Consider the following 18,987-nt stretch of genomic DNA (forward strand, 5'->3'; position numbering starts at 1 on the left):
TTGGACTGTAGAAAAATGTATTCAAAATTTCATTTGGATTGAGACTCATGTTGAATAACAACTTTTTAAAGCCTCAATGTGACCAAAATTGCCATTTTTACAGACTTTTTCTCCTACTCAGAAGCTTCTATTTCGACCAATTTCAAGCATTAAATGACTCTAAACACACTTATTTTAGTTCCAAAAGTGATAATTCACATGCAATAGTCATTTACAGTCAAAATATTTAACTTAAAAAAATTACAATTTCTGACCATCTGGAGAAAGTTCGACAGGTCTCGGGTCACCGTTTTTCATCAGAAAATGGATTTTTTGGACTGTAGAAAAATGTATTCAAAATGGTATTTGGATTGACACTCATGTTGAATATCTACTTTTTAAAGACTCAATGTGACCAAAATTAGCATTTTTACAGACTTTTTCTCCTACTCAAAAGCTTCTATTTCGACCAATTTCAGGCATTAAAATTACTCTAAACACACTTATTTTAGTTACAAAAGTGATAATTCACATGCAATAGTCATTTACAGTCAAAAACTTACACAATAAAAAATTACCAATTCTGACCATCTGGAGAATGTTCGACAGGTCACGGGACACTGTTTTTCATCAGAAAATGGATTTTTTGGACTGTAGAAAAATGTATACAAAATGTCATTTGGATTGAGACTCATGTTGAATTACTGCTTTTTAAAGCCTCAATGTGACCAAAACTGCCATTTTTACAGACTTTTTCTCCTACTCAAAAGCTTCTATTTCGACCAATTTCAGGCATTTAAATGACTCTAAACACTCTTATTTTAGTTCCAAAAGTGATAATTAACATGCAATAGTCATTTACAGTCAAAAAATTAAACATAAAAAAATTTCAATTTCTGACCATCTGGAGAAAGTTCGACAGGTCAGCGTTTTTCTTCAGAAAATTGATTTTTTTGGACTGTATAAAAATGTATACAAAATGTCATTTGGATTGAGACTCATGTTGAATTACTGCTTTTTAAAGCCTCAATGTGACCAAAACTGCCATTTTTACAGACTTTTTCTCCTACTCAAAAGCTTCTATTTCGACCAATTTCAGACATTAAATGACTCTAAACACACTTATTTTAGTTACAAAAGTGATAATTCACATGCAATAGTCATTTACAGTCAAAAACTTACACAATAAAAAATTACCAATTCTGACCATCTGGAGAATGTTCGACAGGTCACGGGACACTGTTTTTCATCAGAAAATGGATTTTTTGGACTGTAGGAAAATGTATTCAAAATGTCATTTGGATTGAGACTCATGTTGAATATCTACTTTTTAAAGCCTCAATGTGACCAAAATTGCCATTTTTACAGATTTTTTCTCCTACTCAGAAGCATCTATTTCGACCAATTTCAGGCATTAAAATTACTCTAAACACACTTATTTTAGTTCCAAAAGTGATAATTCACATGCAATAGTCATTTACATTAAAAAACTTAAACATAAAAGAATTACAATTTCTGACCATCTGGAGAAAGTTCGTCAGGTCACGGGTCACTGTTTTTCATCAGAAAATGGATTTTTTGGACTGTAGGAAAATGTATTCAAAATGTCATTTGGATTGAGACTCATGTTGAATAACTACTTTTTAAAGCCCCAATTTGACCAAAATTGCCATTTTTACAGACTTTTTCTCCTACTCAAAAGCTTCTATTTCGACCAATTTCAGGCATTTAAATGACTCTAAACACACTTATTTTAGTTCCAAAAGTGATAATTAACATGCAATAGTCATTTACAGTCAAAAAATTAAACATAAAAAAATTTCAATTTCTGACCATCTGGAGAAAGTTCGACAGGTCAGCGTTTTTCTTCAGAAAATTGATTTTTTTGGACTGTAGAAAAATGTATACAAAATGTCATTTGGATTGAGACTCATGTTGAATTACTGCTTTTTAAAGCCTCAATGTGACCAAAACTGCCATTTTTACAGACTTTTTCTCCTACTCAAAAGCTTCTATTTCGACCAATTTCAGACATTAAATGACTCTAAACACACTTATTTTAGTTACAAAAGTGATAATTCACATGCAATAGTCATTTACAGTCAAAAACTTACACAATAAAAAATTACCAATTCTGACCATCTGGAGAATGTTCGACAGGTCACGGGACACTGTTCTTCATCAGAAAATTGATTTTTTGGACTTTAGAAAAATGTATTCAAAATGTCATTTGGATTGTGTCTCATGTTGAATAACTACTTTTTAAAGCCCCAATTTGACCAAAATTGCCATTTTTACAGACTTTTTCTCCTACTCAGAAGCTTCTATTTCGACCAATTTCAAGCATTAAATGACTCTAAACACACTTATTTTAGTTCCAAAAGTGATAATTCACATGCAATAGTCATTTACAGTCAAAAAATGTAACTTAAAAAAATTACAATTTCTGACCATCTGGAGAAAGTTCGACAGGTCATGGGTAATCGTTTTTCATCAGAAAATTGTTTTTTAGTACTGTAGAAAAATGTATTCAAAATGTCATTTGGATTGTGCCTCATGTTGAATAACTACTTTTTAAAGCCTCAATGTGACCAAAATTGCCATTTTTACAGACGTTTTCTCATACTCAGAAGCTTCTATTTCGATCAAGCCAGGCATTAAAATGACTCTAAACACACTTATTTTAGTTCCAAAAGTGATAATTAACATGCAATAGTCATTTACAGTCAAAAAACTTAAACATAAAAGAATTACAATTTCTGACCATCTGGAGAAAGTTCGACAGGTCACGGGTCACTGTTTTTCATCAGAAAATGGATTTTTTGGACTGTAGGAAAATGTATTCAAAATGTAATTTGGATTGAGACTCATGTTGAATATCTACTTTTTAAAGCCTCAATGTGACCAAAATTGCCATTTTTACAGATTTTTTCTCCTACTCAGAAGCATCTATTTCGACCAATTTCAGGCATTAAAATTACTCTAAACACACTTATTTTAGTTCCAAAAGTGATAATTCACATGCAATAGTCATTTACATTAAAAAAATTAAACATAAAAAAATTACAATTTCTGACCATCTGGAGAAAGTTCGACAGGTCACGGGACACTGTTTTTCATCAGAAAATGGATTTTTTGGACTGTAGAAAAATGTATTCAAAATGTCATTTGGATTGTGACTCATGTTGAATAACTTCTTTTTAAAGCCCCATTTTGACCAAAATTGCCATTTTTACAGACTTTTTCTCCTACTCAAAAGCTTCTATTTCGACCAATTTCATGCATTTAAATGACTCTAAACACACTTATTTTAGTTCCAAAAGTGATAATTAACATGCAATAGTCATTTACAGTCAAAAAATTAAACATAAAAAAATTTCAATTTCTGACCATCTGGAGAAAGTTCGACAGGTCAGCGTTTTTCTTCAGAAAATTGATTTTTTTGGACTGTAGAAAAATGTATACAAAATGTCATTTGGATTGAGACTCATGTTGAATTACTGCTTTTTAAAGCCTCAATGTGACCAAAACTGCCCTTTTTACAGACTTTTTCTCCTACTCAAAAGCTTCTATTTCGACCAATTTCAGGCATTAAAAAGACTCTAAACACACTTATTTTAGTTACAAAAGTGATAATTCACATGCAATAGTCATTTACAGTCAAAAACTTACACAATAAAAAAGTACCAATTCTGACCATCTGGAGAATGTTCGACAGGTCACGGGACACTGTTCTTCATCAGAAAATTGATTTTTTGGACTTTAGAAAAATGAATTCAAAATGTCATTTGGATTGTGTCTCATGTTGAATAACTACTTTTTGAAGCCCCAATTTGACCAAAATTGCCATTTTTACAGACTTTTTCTCCTACTCAGAAGCTTCTATTTCGACCAATTTCAAGCATTAAATGACTCTAAACACACTTATTTTAGTTCCAAAAGTGATAATTTACATGCAATAGTCATTTACAGTCAAAAAATGTAACTTAAAAAAATTACAATTTCTGACCATCTGGAGAAAGTTCGACAGGTCACGGGTCATCGTTTTTCATCAGAAAATTGTTTTTAGTACTGTAGAAAAATGTATTCAAAATGTCATTTGGATTGTGCCTCATGTTGAATAACTACTTTTTAAAGCCTCAATGTGACCAAAATTGCCCTTTTTACAGACTTTTTCTCCTACTCAGAAGCTTCTATTTCGATCAATTTCAGGCATTAAAATGATTCTAAACACACTTATTTTAGTTCCAAAGGTAATAATTAACATGCAATAGTCACTTACAGTCAAAAAATGTAACCTAAAAAATTACAATTTCTGACCATCTGGAGAAAGTTCGACAGGTCACGGGTCATCGTTTTTCATCAGAAATTTTTTTTTTTGGACTGTAGAAAAATGTATTCAAAATGTCATTTGGATTGTGCCTCATGTTGAATAACTACATCTTAAAGCCTCAATGTGACCAAATTTGCCATTTTTACAGACTATTTCTCCTACTCAGAAGCTTCTATTTTGACCAATTTCAGGCATTACATTGACTCTAAACACACTTATTTTAGTTCCAAACGTGATAATTCACATGCAATAGTCATTTACAGTCAAAATACAAAATATTAAAAAATTTCCAATTCTGACCATCTGGAGAAAGTTCGACAGGTCACGGGTCATCGTTTTTCATCCGAAAATGGATTTTTAGTACTGTAGAAAAATGTATTCAAAATGTCATTTGGATTGTGCCTCATGTTGAATAACTACTTTTTAAAGCCTCAATGTGACCAAAATTGCCATTTTTATAGACTTTTTCTCCTACTCAGAAGCTTCTATTTTGATCAATTCCAGGCATTAAAATGACTCTAAACACACTTATTTTAGTTCCAAAAGTGATAATTCACATGCAATAGTCATTTACAGTCAAAAAATTAAAGTAAAAACAATTACCAATTCTGACCATCTGGAGAAAGTTCGACAGGTCACGGGACACTGTTTTTCATCAGAAAATTCATTTTTTTGCCTTTGGAAAAATGTATTCAAAATGTCATTTGGCTTGTGCCTCATGTTGAATAACTACTTTTTAAAGCCTCAATGTGACCAAAATTGCCCTTTTTACAGACTTTTTCTCCTACTCAGAAGCTTCTATTTCGATCAATTTCAGGCATTAAAATGACTCTAAACACACTTATTTTAGTTCCAAAAGTGATAATTAACATGCAATAGTCATTTACAGTCAAAAAATGTAACCTAAAAAAATTACAATTTCTGACCATCTGGAGAAAGTTCGACAGGTCACGGGTCATCGTTTTTCATCAGAAAATTGTTTTTTAGTACTGTAGAAAAATGTATTCAAAATGTCATTTGGATTGTGCCTCATGTTGAATAACTACTTTTTAAAGCCTCAATGTGACCAAAATTGCCATTTTAACAGACTTTTTCTCCTACTCAGAAGCTTCTATTTTGACCAATTTCAAGCATTAAATGACTCTAAACACACTTATTTTAGTTCCAAAAGTGATAATTCACATGCAATAGTCATTTACAGACAAAAAATTAAAGTAAAAACAATTACCAATTCTGACCATCTGGAGAAAGTTCGACAGGTCACGAGTCACCGATTTTCATCAGAAAATTGATTTTTTGGACTGTAGAAAAATGTATTCAAAATTTCATTTGGATTGAGACTCATGGTGAATAACTACTTTTTAAAGCCTCAATGTGACCAAAATTGCCATTTTTACAGACTTTTTCTCCTACTCAGAAGCTTCTATTTCGACCAATTTCAAGCATTAAATGACTCTAAACACACTTATTTTAGTTCCAAAAGTGATAATTCACATGCAATAGTCATTTACAGTCAAAAAATTTAACTTAAAAAAAATACAATTTCTGACCATCTGGAGAAAGTTCAACAGGTCACGGGTCATCGTTTTTCATCAGAAAATTGTTTTTTAGTACTGTAGAAAAATGTATTCAAAATGTCATTTGGATTGTGCCTCATGTTGAATAACTACTTTTTAAAGCCTCAATGTGACCAAAATTGCCATTTTTACAGATTTTTTCTCCTACTCAGAAGCATCTATTTCGACCAATTTCAGGCATTAAAATTACTCTAAACACACTTATTTTAGTTCCAAAAGTGATAATTCACATGCAATAGTCATTTACATTAAAAAAATTAAACATAAAAAAATTACAATTTCTGACCATCTGGAGAAAGTTCGACAGGTCACGGGTCACTGTTTTTCATCAGAAAATGGATTTTTTGGGCTGTAGGAAAATGCATTCAAAATGTCATTTGGATTGAGACTCATGTTGAATATCTACTTTTTAAAGCCTCAATGTGACCAAAATTGCCATTTTTACAGATTTTCTCTTCCAATCAGAAGCATCTATTTCGACCAATTTCAGGCATTAAAATTACTCTAAACACACTTATTTTAGTTCCAAAAGTGATAATTCACATGCAATAGTCATTTACATCAAAAAAATTAAACATAAAAAAATTACAATTTCTGACCATCTGGAGAAAGTTCGACAGGTCACGGGACACTGTTTTTTATCAGAAAATTGATTTTTTGGAATGTAGAAAAATGTATTCAAAATGTCATTTGGATTGAGACTCATGTTGAATTACTGCTTTTTAAAGCCTCAATGTGACCAAAACTGCCATTTTTACAGACTTTTTCTCCTACTCAAAAGCTTCTATTTCGACCAATTTCAGGCATTTAAATGACTCTAAACACACTTAATTTATTTACAAAAGTGATAATTCACATGCAATAGTCATTTACAGTCAAAACTTACACAATAAAAAAGTTACCAATTCTGACCATCTGGAGAATGTTCGACAGGTCACGGGACACTGTTCTTCATCAGAAAATTGATTTTTTGGACTTTAGAAAAATGAATTCAAAATGTCATTTGGATTGTGTCTCATGTTGAATAACTACTTTTTGAAGCCCCAATTTGACCAAAATTACCATTTTTACAGACTTTTTCTCCTACTCAGAAGCTTCTATTTCGACCAATTTCAAGCATTAAATGACTCTAAACACACTTATTTTAGTTCCAAAAGTGATAATTTACATGCAATAGTCATTTACAGTCAAAAAATGTAACTTAAAAAAATTACAATTTCTGACCATCTGGAGAAAGTTCGACAGGTCACGGGTCATCGTTTTTCATCAGAAAATTGTTTTTAGTACTGTAGAAAAATGTATTCAAAATGTCATTTGGATTGTGCCTCATGTTGAATAACTACTTTTTAAAGCCTCAATGTGACCAAAATTGCCCTTTTTACAGACTTTTTCTCCTACTCAGAAGCTTCTATTTCGATCAATTTCAGGCATTAAAATGACTCTAAACACACTTATTTTAGTTCCAAAAGTGATAATTAACATGCAATAGTCACTTACAGTCAAAAAATGTAACCTAAAAAATTACAATTTCTGACCATCTGGAGAAAGTTCGACAGGTCACGGGTCATCGTTTTTCATCAGAAAATTGTTTTTTAGTACTGTAGAAAAATGTATTCAAAATGTCATTTGGACTGTGTCTCATGTTGAATGACTACTTTTTAAAGCCTCAATGTGACCAAAATTGCCATTTTTACAGACTTTTTCTCCTACTCAGAAGCTTCTATTTCGACCAATTTCAAGCATTAAATGACTCTAAACACACTTATTTTAGTTCCAAAAGTGATAATTCACATGCAATAGTCATTTACAGTCAAAAAATGTAACTTAATAAAATTACAATTTCTGACCATCTGGAGAAAGTTCAACAGGTCACGGGTCATCGTTTTTCATCAGAAATTTTTTTTTTTGGACTGTAGAAAAATGTATTCAAAATGTCATTTGGATTGTGCCTCATGTTGAATAACTACATCTTAAAGCCTCAATGTGACCAAAATTGCCATTTTTACAGACTATTTCTCCTACTCAGAAGCTTCTATTTTGACCAATTTCAGGCATTACATTGACTCTAAACACACATATTTTAGTTCCAAAAGTGATAATTCACATGCAATAGTCATTTACAGTCAAAATACAAAATATAAAAAATTTTCCAATTCTGACCATCTGGAGAAAGTTCGACAGGTCACGGGTCATCGTTTTTCATCCGAAAATGGATTTTTAGTACTGTAGAAAAATGTATTCAAAATGTCATTTGGATTGTGCCTCATGTTGAATAACTACTTTTTAAAGCCTCAATGTGACCAAAATTGCCATTTTTATAGACTTTTTCTCCTACTCAGAAGCTTCTATTTTGATCAATTCCAGGCATTAAAATGACTCTAAACACACTTATTTTAGTTCCAAAAGTGATAATTCACATGCAATAGTCATTTACAGTCAAAAAATTTAAGTAAAAACAATTACCAATTCTGACCATCTGGAGAAAGTTCGACAGGTCACGGGACACTGTTTTTCATCAGAAAATTCATTTTTTTGCCTTTGGAAAAATGCATTCAAAATGTCATTTGGATTGAGCCTCATGTTGAATAACTACTTTTTAAAGCCTCAATGTGACCAAAATTGCCATTTTTACAGACTTTTTCTCCTACTCAGAAGCTTCTATTTCGATCAATTCCAGGCATTAAAATGACTCTAAACACACTTATTTTAGTTCCAAAAGTAATCATTCACATGAAATAGTCATTTACAGTCAAAAAATTAAAGTAAAAACAATTACCAATTCTGACCATCTGGAGAAAGTTCAACAGGTCACGGGTCATCGTTTTTCATCAGAAAATTGTTTTTTAGTACTGTAGAAAAATGTATTCAAAATGTCATTTGGATTGTGCCTCATGTTGAATAACTACTTTTTAAAGCCTCAATGTGACCAAAATTGCCATTTTTACAGATTTTTTCTCCTACTCAGAAGCATCTATTTCGACCAATTTCAGGCATTAAAATTACTCGGAACACACTTATTTTAGTTCCAAAAGTGATAATTCACATGCAATAGTCATTTAAATTAAAAAAATTAAACATAAAAAAATTACAATTTCTGACCATCTGGAGAAAGTTCGACAGGTCACGGGACACTGTTTTTCATCAGAAAATTGGTTTTTTGGACTGTAGAAAAATGTATTCAAAATGTCATTTGGATTGTGACTCATGTTGAATAACTACTTTTTAAAGCCCCAATTTGACCAAAATTGCCATTTTTACAGACTTTTTCTTCTACTCAAAAGCTTCTATTTCGACCAATTTCAGGCATTTAAATGACTCTAAACACACTTATTTTAGTTCCAAAAGTGATAATTAACATGAAATAGTCATTTACAGTCAAAAAATTAAACATAAAAAAATTTCAATTTCTGACCATCTGGAGAAAGTTCGACAGGTCAGCGTTTTTCTTCAGAAAATTGATTTTTTTGGACTGTAGAAAAATGTATACAAAATGTCATTTGGATTGAGACTCATGTTGAATTACTGCTTTTTAAAGCCTCAATGTGACCAAAACTGCCATTTTTACATACTTTTTCTCCTACTCAAAAGCTTCTATTTCGACCAATTTCAGGCATTTAAATGACTCTAAACACACTTATTTTAGTTACAAAAGTGATAATTCACATGAAATAGTCATTTACAGTCAAAAACTTACACAATAAAAAATTACCAATTCTGACCATCTGGAGAATGTGCGACAGGTCACGGGACACTGTTCTTCATCAGAAAATGGATTTTTTGGACTTTAGAAAAATGTATTCAAAATGTCATTTGGATTGTGTCTCATGTTGAATAACTACTTTTTAAAGCCCCAATTTGACCAAAATTGCCATTTTTACAGACTTTTTCTCCTACTCAGAAGCTTCTATTTCGACCAATTTCAAGCATTAAATGACTCTAAACACACTTATTTTAGTTCCAAAAGTGATAATTCACATGCAATAGTCATTTACAGTCAAAAAATGTAACTTAAAAAAATTACAATTTCTGACCATCTGGAGAAAGTTCGACAGGTCACGGGTCATCGTTTTTCATCAGAAAATTGTTTTTTAGTACTGTAGAAAAATGTATTCAAAATGTCATTTGGATTGTGCCTCATGTTGAATAACTACTTTTTAAAGCCTCAATGTGACCAAAATTGCCATTTTTACAGACTTTTTCTCCTACTCAGAAGCTTCTATTTCGACCAATTTCAAGCATTAAATGACTCTAAACACACTTATTTTAGTTCCAAAAGTGATAATTCACATGCAATAGTCATTTACAGACAAAAAATTAAAGTAAAAACAATTACCAATTCTGACCATCTGGAGAAAGTTCGACAGGTCACGAGTCACCGATTTTCATCAGAAAATTGATTTTTTGGACTGTAGAAAAATGTATTCAAAATTTCATTTGGATTGAGACTCATGTTGAATAACTACTTTTTAAAGCCTCAATGTGACCAAAATTGCCATTTTTACAGACTTTTTCTCCTACTCAGAAGCTTCTATTTCGACCAATTTCAAGCATTAAATGACTCTAAACACACTTATTTTAGTTCCAAAAGTCATAATTCACATGCAATAGTCATTTACAGTCAAAAAATTTAACTTAAAAAAAATACAATTTCTGACCATCTGGAGAAAGTTCAACAGGTCACGGGTCATCGTTTTTCATCAGAAAATTGTTTTTTAGTACTGTAGAAAAATGTATTCAAAATGTCATTTGAATTGTGCCTCATGTTGAATAACTACTTTTTAAAGCCTCAATGTGACCAAAATTGCCATTTTTACAGATTTTTTCTCCTACTCAGAAGCATCTATTTCGACCAATTTCAGGCATTAAAATTACTCTAAACACACTTATTTTAGTTCCAAAAGTGATAATTCACATGCAATAGTCATTTATATTAAAAAAATTAAACATAAAAAAATTACAATTTCTGACCATCTGGAGAAAGTTCGACAGGTCACGGGTCACTGTTTTTCATCAGAAAATGGATTTTTTGGGCTGTAGGAAAATGCATTCAAAATGTCATTTGGATTGAGACTCATGTTGAATATCTACTTTTTATAGCCTCAATGTGACCAAAATTGCCATTTTTACAGATTTTCTCTTCCAATCAGAAGCATCTATTTCGACCAATTTCAGGCATTAAAATTACTCTAAACACACTTATTTTAGTTCCAAAAGTGATAATTCACATGCAATAGTCATTTACATCAAAAAAATTAAACATAAAAAAATTACAATTTCTGACCATCTGGAGAAAGTTCGACAGGTCACGGGACACTGTTTTTTATCAGAAAATGGATTTTTTGGAATGTAGAAAAATGTATTCAAAATGTCATTTGGATTGAGACTCATGTTGAATTACTGCTTTTTAAAGCCTCAATGTGACCAAAACTGCAATTTTTACAGACTTTTTCTCCTACTCAAAAGCTTCTATTTCGACCAATTTCAGGCATTTAAATGACTCTAAACACACTTATTTTATTTACAAAAGTGATAATTCACATGCAATAGTCATTTACAGTCAAAACTTACACAATAAAAAATTACCAATTCTGACCATCTGGGGAATGTTCGACAGGTCACGGGACACTGTTCTTCATCAGAAAATTGATTTTTTGGACTTTAGAAAAATGAATTCAAAATGTCATTTGGATTGTGTCTCATGTTGAATAACTACTTTTTGAAGCCCCAATTTGACCAAAATTGCCATTTTTACAGACTTTTTCTCCTACTCAGAAGCTTCTATTTCGACCAATTTCAAGCATTAAATGACTCTAAACACACTTATTTTAGTTCCAAAAGTGATAATTTACATGCAATAGTCATTTACAGTCAAAAAATGTAACTTAAAAAAATTACAATTTCTGACCATCTGGAGAAAGTTCGACAGGTCACGGGTCATCGTTTTTCATCAGAAAATTGTTTTTAGTACTGTAGAAAAATGTATTCAAAATGTCATTTGGATTGTGCCTCATGTTGAATAACTACTTTTTAAAGCCTCAATGTGACCAAAATTGCCCTTTTTACAGACTTTTTCTCCTACTCAGAAGCTTCTATTTCGATCAATTTCAGGCATTAAAATGACTCTAAACACACTTATTTTAGTTCCAAAAGTGATAATTAACATGCAATAGTCACTTACAGTCAAAAAATGTAACCTAAAAAATTACAATTTCTGACCATCTGGAGAAAGTTCGACAGGTCACGGGTCATCGTTTTTCATCAGAAAATTGTTTTTTAGTACTGTAGAAAAATGTATTCAAAATGTCATTTGGATTGTGCCTCATGTTAAATAACTACTTTTTAAAGCCTCAATGTGACCAAAATTGCCATTTTTACAGACTTTTTCTCCTACTCAGAAGCTTCTATTTCGACCACTTGAAGCATTAAATGACTCTAAACACACTTATTTTAGTTCCAAAAGTGATAATTCACATGCAATAGTCATTTACAGTCAAAAAATGTAACTTAAAAAAATTACAATTTCTGACCATCTGGAGAAAGTTCAACAGGTCACGGGTCATCGTTTTTCATCAGAAAGTTTTTTTTTGGACTGTAGAAAAATGTATTCAAAATGTCATTTGGATTGTGCCTCATGTTGAATAACTACATCTTAAAGCCTCAATGTGACCAAAATTGCCATTTTTACAGACTATTTCTCCTACTCAGAAGCTTCTATTTTGACCAATTTCAGGCATTACATTGACTCTAAACACACTTATTTTAGTTCCAAAAGTGATAATTCACATGCAATAGTCATTTACAGTCAAAATACAAAATATTAAAAAATTTCCAATTCTGACCATCTGGAGAAAGTTCGACAGGTCACGGGTCATCGTTTTTCATCCGAAAATAGATTTTTAGTACTGTAGAAAAATGTATTCAAAATGTCATTTGGATTGTGCCTCATGTTGAATAACTACTTTTTAAAGCCTCAATGTGACCAAAATTGCCATTTTTATAGACTTTTTCTCCTACTCAGAAGCTTCTATTTTGATCAATTCCAGGCATTAAAATGACTCTAAACACACTTATTTTAGTTCCAAAAGTGATAATTCACATGCAATAGTCATTTACAGTCAAAAAATTAAAGTAAAAACAATTACCAATTCTGACCATCTGGAGAAAGTTCGACAGGTCACGGGACACTGTTTTTCATCAGAAAATTCATTTTTTTGCCTTTGGAAAAATGTATTCAAAATGACATTTGGTTTGAGCCTCATGTTGAATAACTACTTTTTAAAGCCTCAATGTGACCAAAATTGCCATTTTTACAGACTTTTTCTCCTACTCAGAAGCTTCTATTTCGATCAATTCCAGGCATTAAAATGACTCTAAACACACTTATTTTAGTTCCAAAAGTAATCATTCACATGCAATAGTCATTTACAGTCAAAAAATTAAAGTAAAAACAATTACCAATTCTGACCATCTGGAGAAAGTTCAACAGGTCACGGGTCATCGTTTTTCATCAGAAAATTGTTTTTTAGTACTGTAGAAAAATGTATTCAAAATGTCATTTGGATTGTGCCTCATGTTGAATAACTACTTTTTAAAGCCTCAATGTGACCAAAATTGCCATTTTTACAGATTTTTTCTCCTACTCAGAAGCATCTATTTCGACCAATTTCAGGCATTAAAATTACTCGGAACACGCTTATTTTAGTTCCAAAAGTGATGATTCACATGCAATAGTCATTTACATTAAAAAAATTAAACATAAAAAAATTACAATTTCTGACCATCTGGAGAAAGTTCAACAGGTCACGGGTCATCGTTTTTAATCAGAAAAATTATTTTTTGGACTGTAGAAAAATGTATTCAAAATGTCATTTGGATTGTGCCTCATGTTGAATAACTACATCTTAAAGCCTCAATGTAACCAAAATTGCCATTTTTACAGACTATTTCTCCTACTCAGAAGCTTCTATTTTGACCAATTTCAGGCATTACATTGACTTCAAACACACATTTAGTTTAGTTCCAAAAGTGATAATTCACATGCAATAGTCATTTACAGTCAAAATACAAAATATTAAAAAATTTCCAATTCTGACCATCTGGAGAAAGTTCGACAGGTCACGGGTCATCGTTTTTCATCCGAAAATGGATTTTTAGTACTGTAGAAAAATGTATTCAAAATGTCATTAGGATTTTGCCTCATGTTGAATAACTACTTTTTAAAGCCTCAATGTGACCAAAATTGCCATTTTTACAGACTTTTTCTCCTACTCAGAAGCTTCTATTTCGATCAATTCCAGGCATTAAAATGACTCTAAACACACTTATTTTAGTTCCAAAAGTGATAATTCACATGCAATAGTCATTTACAGTCAAAAAATTAAAGTAAAAACAATTACCAATTCTGACCATCTGGAGAAAGTTCGACAGGTCACGGGTCATCGTTTTTCATCAGAAAATTGTTTTTTAGTACTGTAGAAAAATGTATTCAAAATGTCATTTGGATTGTGCCTCATGTTGAATAACTACTTTTTAAAGCCTCAATGTGACCAAAATTGCCATTTTTACAGATTTTTTCTCCTACTCAGAAGCATCTATTTCGACCAATTTCAGGCATTAAAATTACTCGAAACACACTTATTTTAGTTCCAAAAGTGATAATTCACATGCAATAGTCATTTACATTAAAAAAATTAAACATAAAAAAATTACAATTTCTGACCATCTGGAGAAAGTTCGACAGGTCACGGGACACTGTTTTTCATCAGAAAATTGGTTTTTTGGACTGTAGAAAAATGTATTCAAAATGTCATTTGGATTGTGACTCATGTTGAATAACTACTTTTTAAAGCCCCAATTTGACCAAAATTGCCATTTTTACAGACTTTTTCTCCTACTCAAAAGCTTCTATTTCGACCAATTTCAGGCATTTAAATGACTCTAAACACACTTATTTTAGTTCCAAAAGTGATAATTAACATGAAATAGTCATTTACAGTCAAAAAATTAAACATAAAAAAATTTCAATTTCTGACCATCTAGAGAAAGTTCGACAGGTCAGCGTTTTTCTTCAGAAAATTGATTTTTTTGGACTGTAGAAAAATGTATACAAAATGTCATTTGGATTGTGTCTCATGTTGAATAACTACTTTTTAAAGCCCCAATTTGACCAAAACTGCCATTTTTACAGACTTTTTCTCCTACTCAAAAGCTTCTATTTCGACCAATTTCAGGCATTTAAATGACTCTAAACACACTTATTTTAGTTACAAAACTGATAATTCACATGCAATAGTCATTTACAGTCAAAAACTTACACAATAAAAAATTACCAATTCTGACCATCTGGAGAATGTTCGACAGGTCACGGGACACTGATCTTCATCAGAAAATTGATTTTTTGGACTTTAGAAAAATGTATTCAAAATGTCATTTGGATTGTGTCTCATGTTGAATAACTACTTTTTAAAGCCCCAATTTGACCAAAATTGCCATTTTTACAGACTTTTTCTCCTACTCAGAAGCTTCTATTTCGACCAATTTCAAGCATTAAATGACTCTAAACACACTTATTTTAGTTCCAAAAGTGATAATTCACATGCAATAGTCATTTTACAGTCAAAAAATGTAACTTAAAAAAATTACAGTTTCTGACCATCTGGAGAAAGTTCGACAGGTCACGGGTCATCGTTTTTCATCAGAAAATTGTTTTTTAGTACTGTAGAAAAATGTATTCAAAATGTCATTTGGATTGTGCCTCATGTTGAATAACTACTTTTTAAAGCCTCAATGTGACCAAAATTGCCATTTTTACAGACTTTTTCTCCTACTCAGAAGCTTCTATTTCGATCAATTCCAGGCATTAAAATGACTCTAAACACACTTCTTTTAGTTCCAAAAGTGATAATTCACATGCAATAGTCATTTACAGTCAAAAACTTACACAATAAAAAATTACCAATTCTGACCATCTGGAGAATGTTCGACAGGTCACGGGACACTGATCTTCATCAGAAAATTGATTTTTTTGCCTTTGGAAAAATGTATTCAAAATGTCATTTGGATTGAGCCTCATGTTGAATAACTACTTTTTAAAGCCCCAATTTGACCAAAATTGCCATTTTTACAGACTTTTTCTCCTACTCAAAAGCTTCTATTTCGACCAATTTCAGGCATTTAAATGACTCTAAACAAACTTACTTTAGTTCCAAAAGTGATAATTCACATGCAATAGTCATTTACAGTCAAAAAATTTAACTTAAAAAAATTACAATTTCTGACCATCTGGAGAAAGTTCAACAGGTCATGGGTCATCGTTTTTCATCAGAAAATTGTTTTTTAGTACTGTAGAAAAATTTATTCAAAATATCATTTGGATTGTGCCTCATGTTGAATAACTACTTTTTAAAGCCTCAATGTGACCAAAACTGCCATTTTTACAGACTTTTTCTCCTACTCAAAAGCTTCTATTTCGACCAATTTCAGGCATTTAAATGACTCTAAACACACTTATTTTAGTTACAAAACTGATAATTCACATGCAATAGTCATTTACAGTCAAAAACTTACACAATAAAAAATTACCAATTCTGACCATCTGGAGAATGTTCGACAGGTCACGGGACACTGTTCTTCATCAGAAAATTGATTTTTTGGACTTTAGAAAAATGTATTCAAAATGTCATTTGGATTGTGTCTCATGTTGAATAACTACTTTTTAAAGCCCCAATTTGACCAAAATTGCCATTTTTACAGACTTTTTCTCCTACTCAGAAGCTTCTATTTCGACCAATTTCAAGCATTAAATGAGTCTAAACACACTTATTTTAGTTCCAAAAGTGATAATTCACATGCAATAGTCATTTTACAGTCAAAAAATGTAACTTAAAAAAATTACAGTTTCTGACCATCTGGAGAAAGTTCGACAGGTCACGGGTCATCGTTTTTCATCAGAAAATTGTTTTTTAGTACTGTAGAAAAATGTATTCAAAATGTCATTTGGATTGTGCCTCATGTTGAATAACTACTTTTTAAAGCCTCAATGTGACCAAAATTGCCATTTTTACAGACTTTTTCTCCTACTCAGAAGCTTCTATTTCGATCAATTCCAGGCATTAAAATGACTCTAAACACACTTATTTTAGTTCCAAAAGTGATAATTCACATGCAATAGTCATTTACAGTCAAAAACTTAAAGTAAAAACAATTACCAATTCTGACCATCTGGAGAAAGTTCGACAGGTCACGGGACACTGTTTTTCATCAGAAAATTCATTTTTTTGCCTTTGGAAAAATGTATTCAAAATGTCATTTGGATTGAGCCTCATGTTGAATAACTACTTTTTAAAGCCCCAATTTGACCAAAATTGCCATTTTTACAGACTTTTTCTCCTACTCAAAAGCTTCTATTTCGACCAATTTCAGGCATTTAAATGACTCTAAACAAACTTACTTTAGTTCCAAAAGTGATAATTCACATGCAATAGTCATTTACAGTCAAAAAATTTAACTTAAAAAAATTACAATTTCTGACCATCTGGAGAAAGTTCAACAGGTCACGGGTCATCGTTTTTCATCAGAAAATTGTTTTTTAGTACTGTAGAAAAATGTATTCAAAATATCATTTGGATTGTGCCTCATGTTGAATAACTACTTTTTAAAGCCTCAATGTGACCAAAATTGCCATTTTTACAGACTTTTTCTCCTACTCAGAAGCTTCTATTTCGATCAATTCCAGGCATTAAAATGACTCTAAACACACTTATTTTAGTTCCAAAAGTGATAATTCACATGCAATAGTCATTTACAGTCAAAAAATTAAAGTAAAAACAATTACCAATTCTGACCATCTGGAGAAAGTTCAACAGGTCACGGGTCATCGTTTTTCATCAGAAAATTGTTTTTTAGTACTGTAGAAAAATGTATTCAAAATGTCATTTGGATTGTGCCTCATGTTGAATAACTACTTTTTAAAGCCTCAATGTGACCAAAATTGCCATTTTTACAGACTTTTTCTCCTACTCAGAAGCTTCTATTTCGACCAATTTCAAGCATTAAATGACTCTAAACACACTTATTTTAGTTCCAAAAGTGATAATTCACATGCAATAGTCATTTACAGTCAAAAAATGTAACTTAAAAAAATTACAATTTCTGACAATCTGGAGAAAGTTCAACAGGCCACGGGTCATCGTTTTTCATCAGAAAATTGTTTTTTAGTACTGTAGAAAAATGTATTCAAAATGTCATTTGGATTGTGCCTCATGTTGAATAACTACTTTTTAAAGCCTCAATGTGACCAAAATTGCCATTTTTACAGATTTTTTCTCCTACTCAGAAGCATCTATTTCGACCAATTTCAGGCATTAAAATTACTCGAAACACACTTATTTTAGTTCCAAAAGTGATAATTCACATGCAATAGTCATTTACATTAAAAAAATTAAACATAAAAAAATTACAATTTCTGACCATCTGGAGAAAGTTCGACAGGTCACGGGACACTGTTTTTCATCAGAAAATTGGTTTTTTGGACTGTAGAAAAATGTATTCAAAATGTCATTTGGACTGTGTCTCATGTTGAATAACTACTTTTTAAAGCCTCAATGTGACCAAAATTGCCATTTTTACAGACTTTTTCTCCTACTCAGAAGCTTCTTTCGACCAATTTCAAGCATTAAATGACTCTAAACACACTTATTTTAGTTCCAAAAGTGATAATTCACATGCAATAGTCATTTACAGTCAAAAAATGTAACTTAAAAAAATTACAATTTCTGACCATCTGGAGAAAGTTCGACAGGTCACGGGTCATCGTTTTTCATCAGAAAATTGTTTTTTAGTACTGTAGAAAAATGTATTCAAAATGTCATTTGGATTGTGCCTCATGTTGAATAACTAATTTTTAAAGCCCCAATTTGACCAAAATTAGCATTTTTACAGACTTTTTCTCCTACTCAAAAGCTTCTATTTCGACCAATTTCAGGCATTTAAATGACTCTAAACAAACTTACTTTAGTTCCCAAAGTGATAATTAACATGCAATAGTCATTTACAGTCAAAAAATTAAACATAAAAAAATTACAATTTCTGACCATCTGG

This window comes from Triturus cristatus, chromosome 8 (genome assembly GCF_964204655.1).
Source record: "Triturus cristatus chromosome 8, aTriCri1.1, whole genome shotgun sequence".
Classification (NCBI taxonomy): Eukaryota; Metazoa; Chordata; class Amphibia; order Caudata; family Salamandridae; genus Triturus; species Triturus cristatus.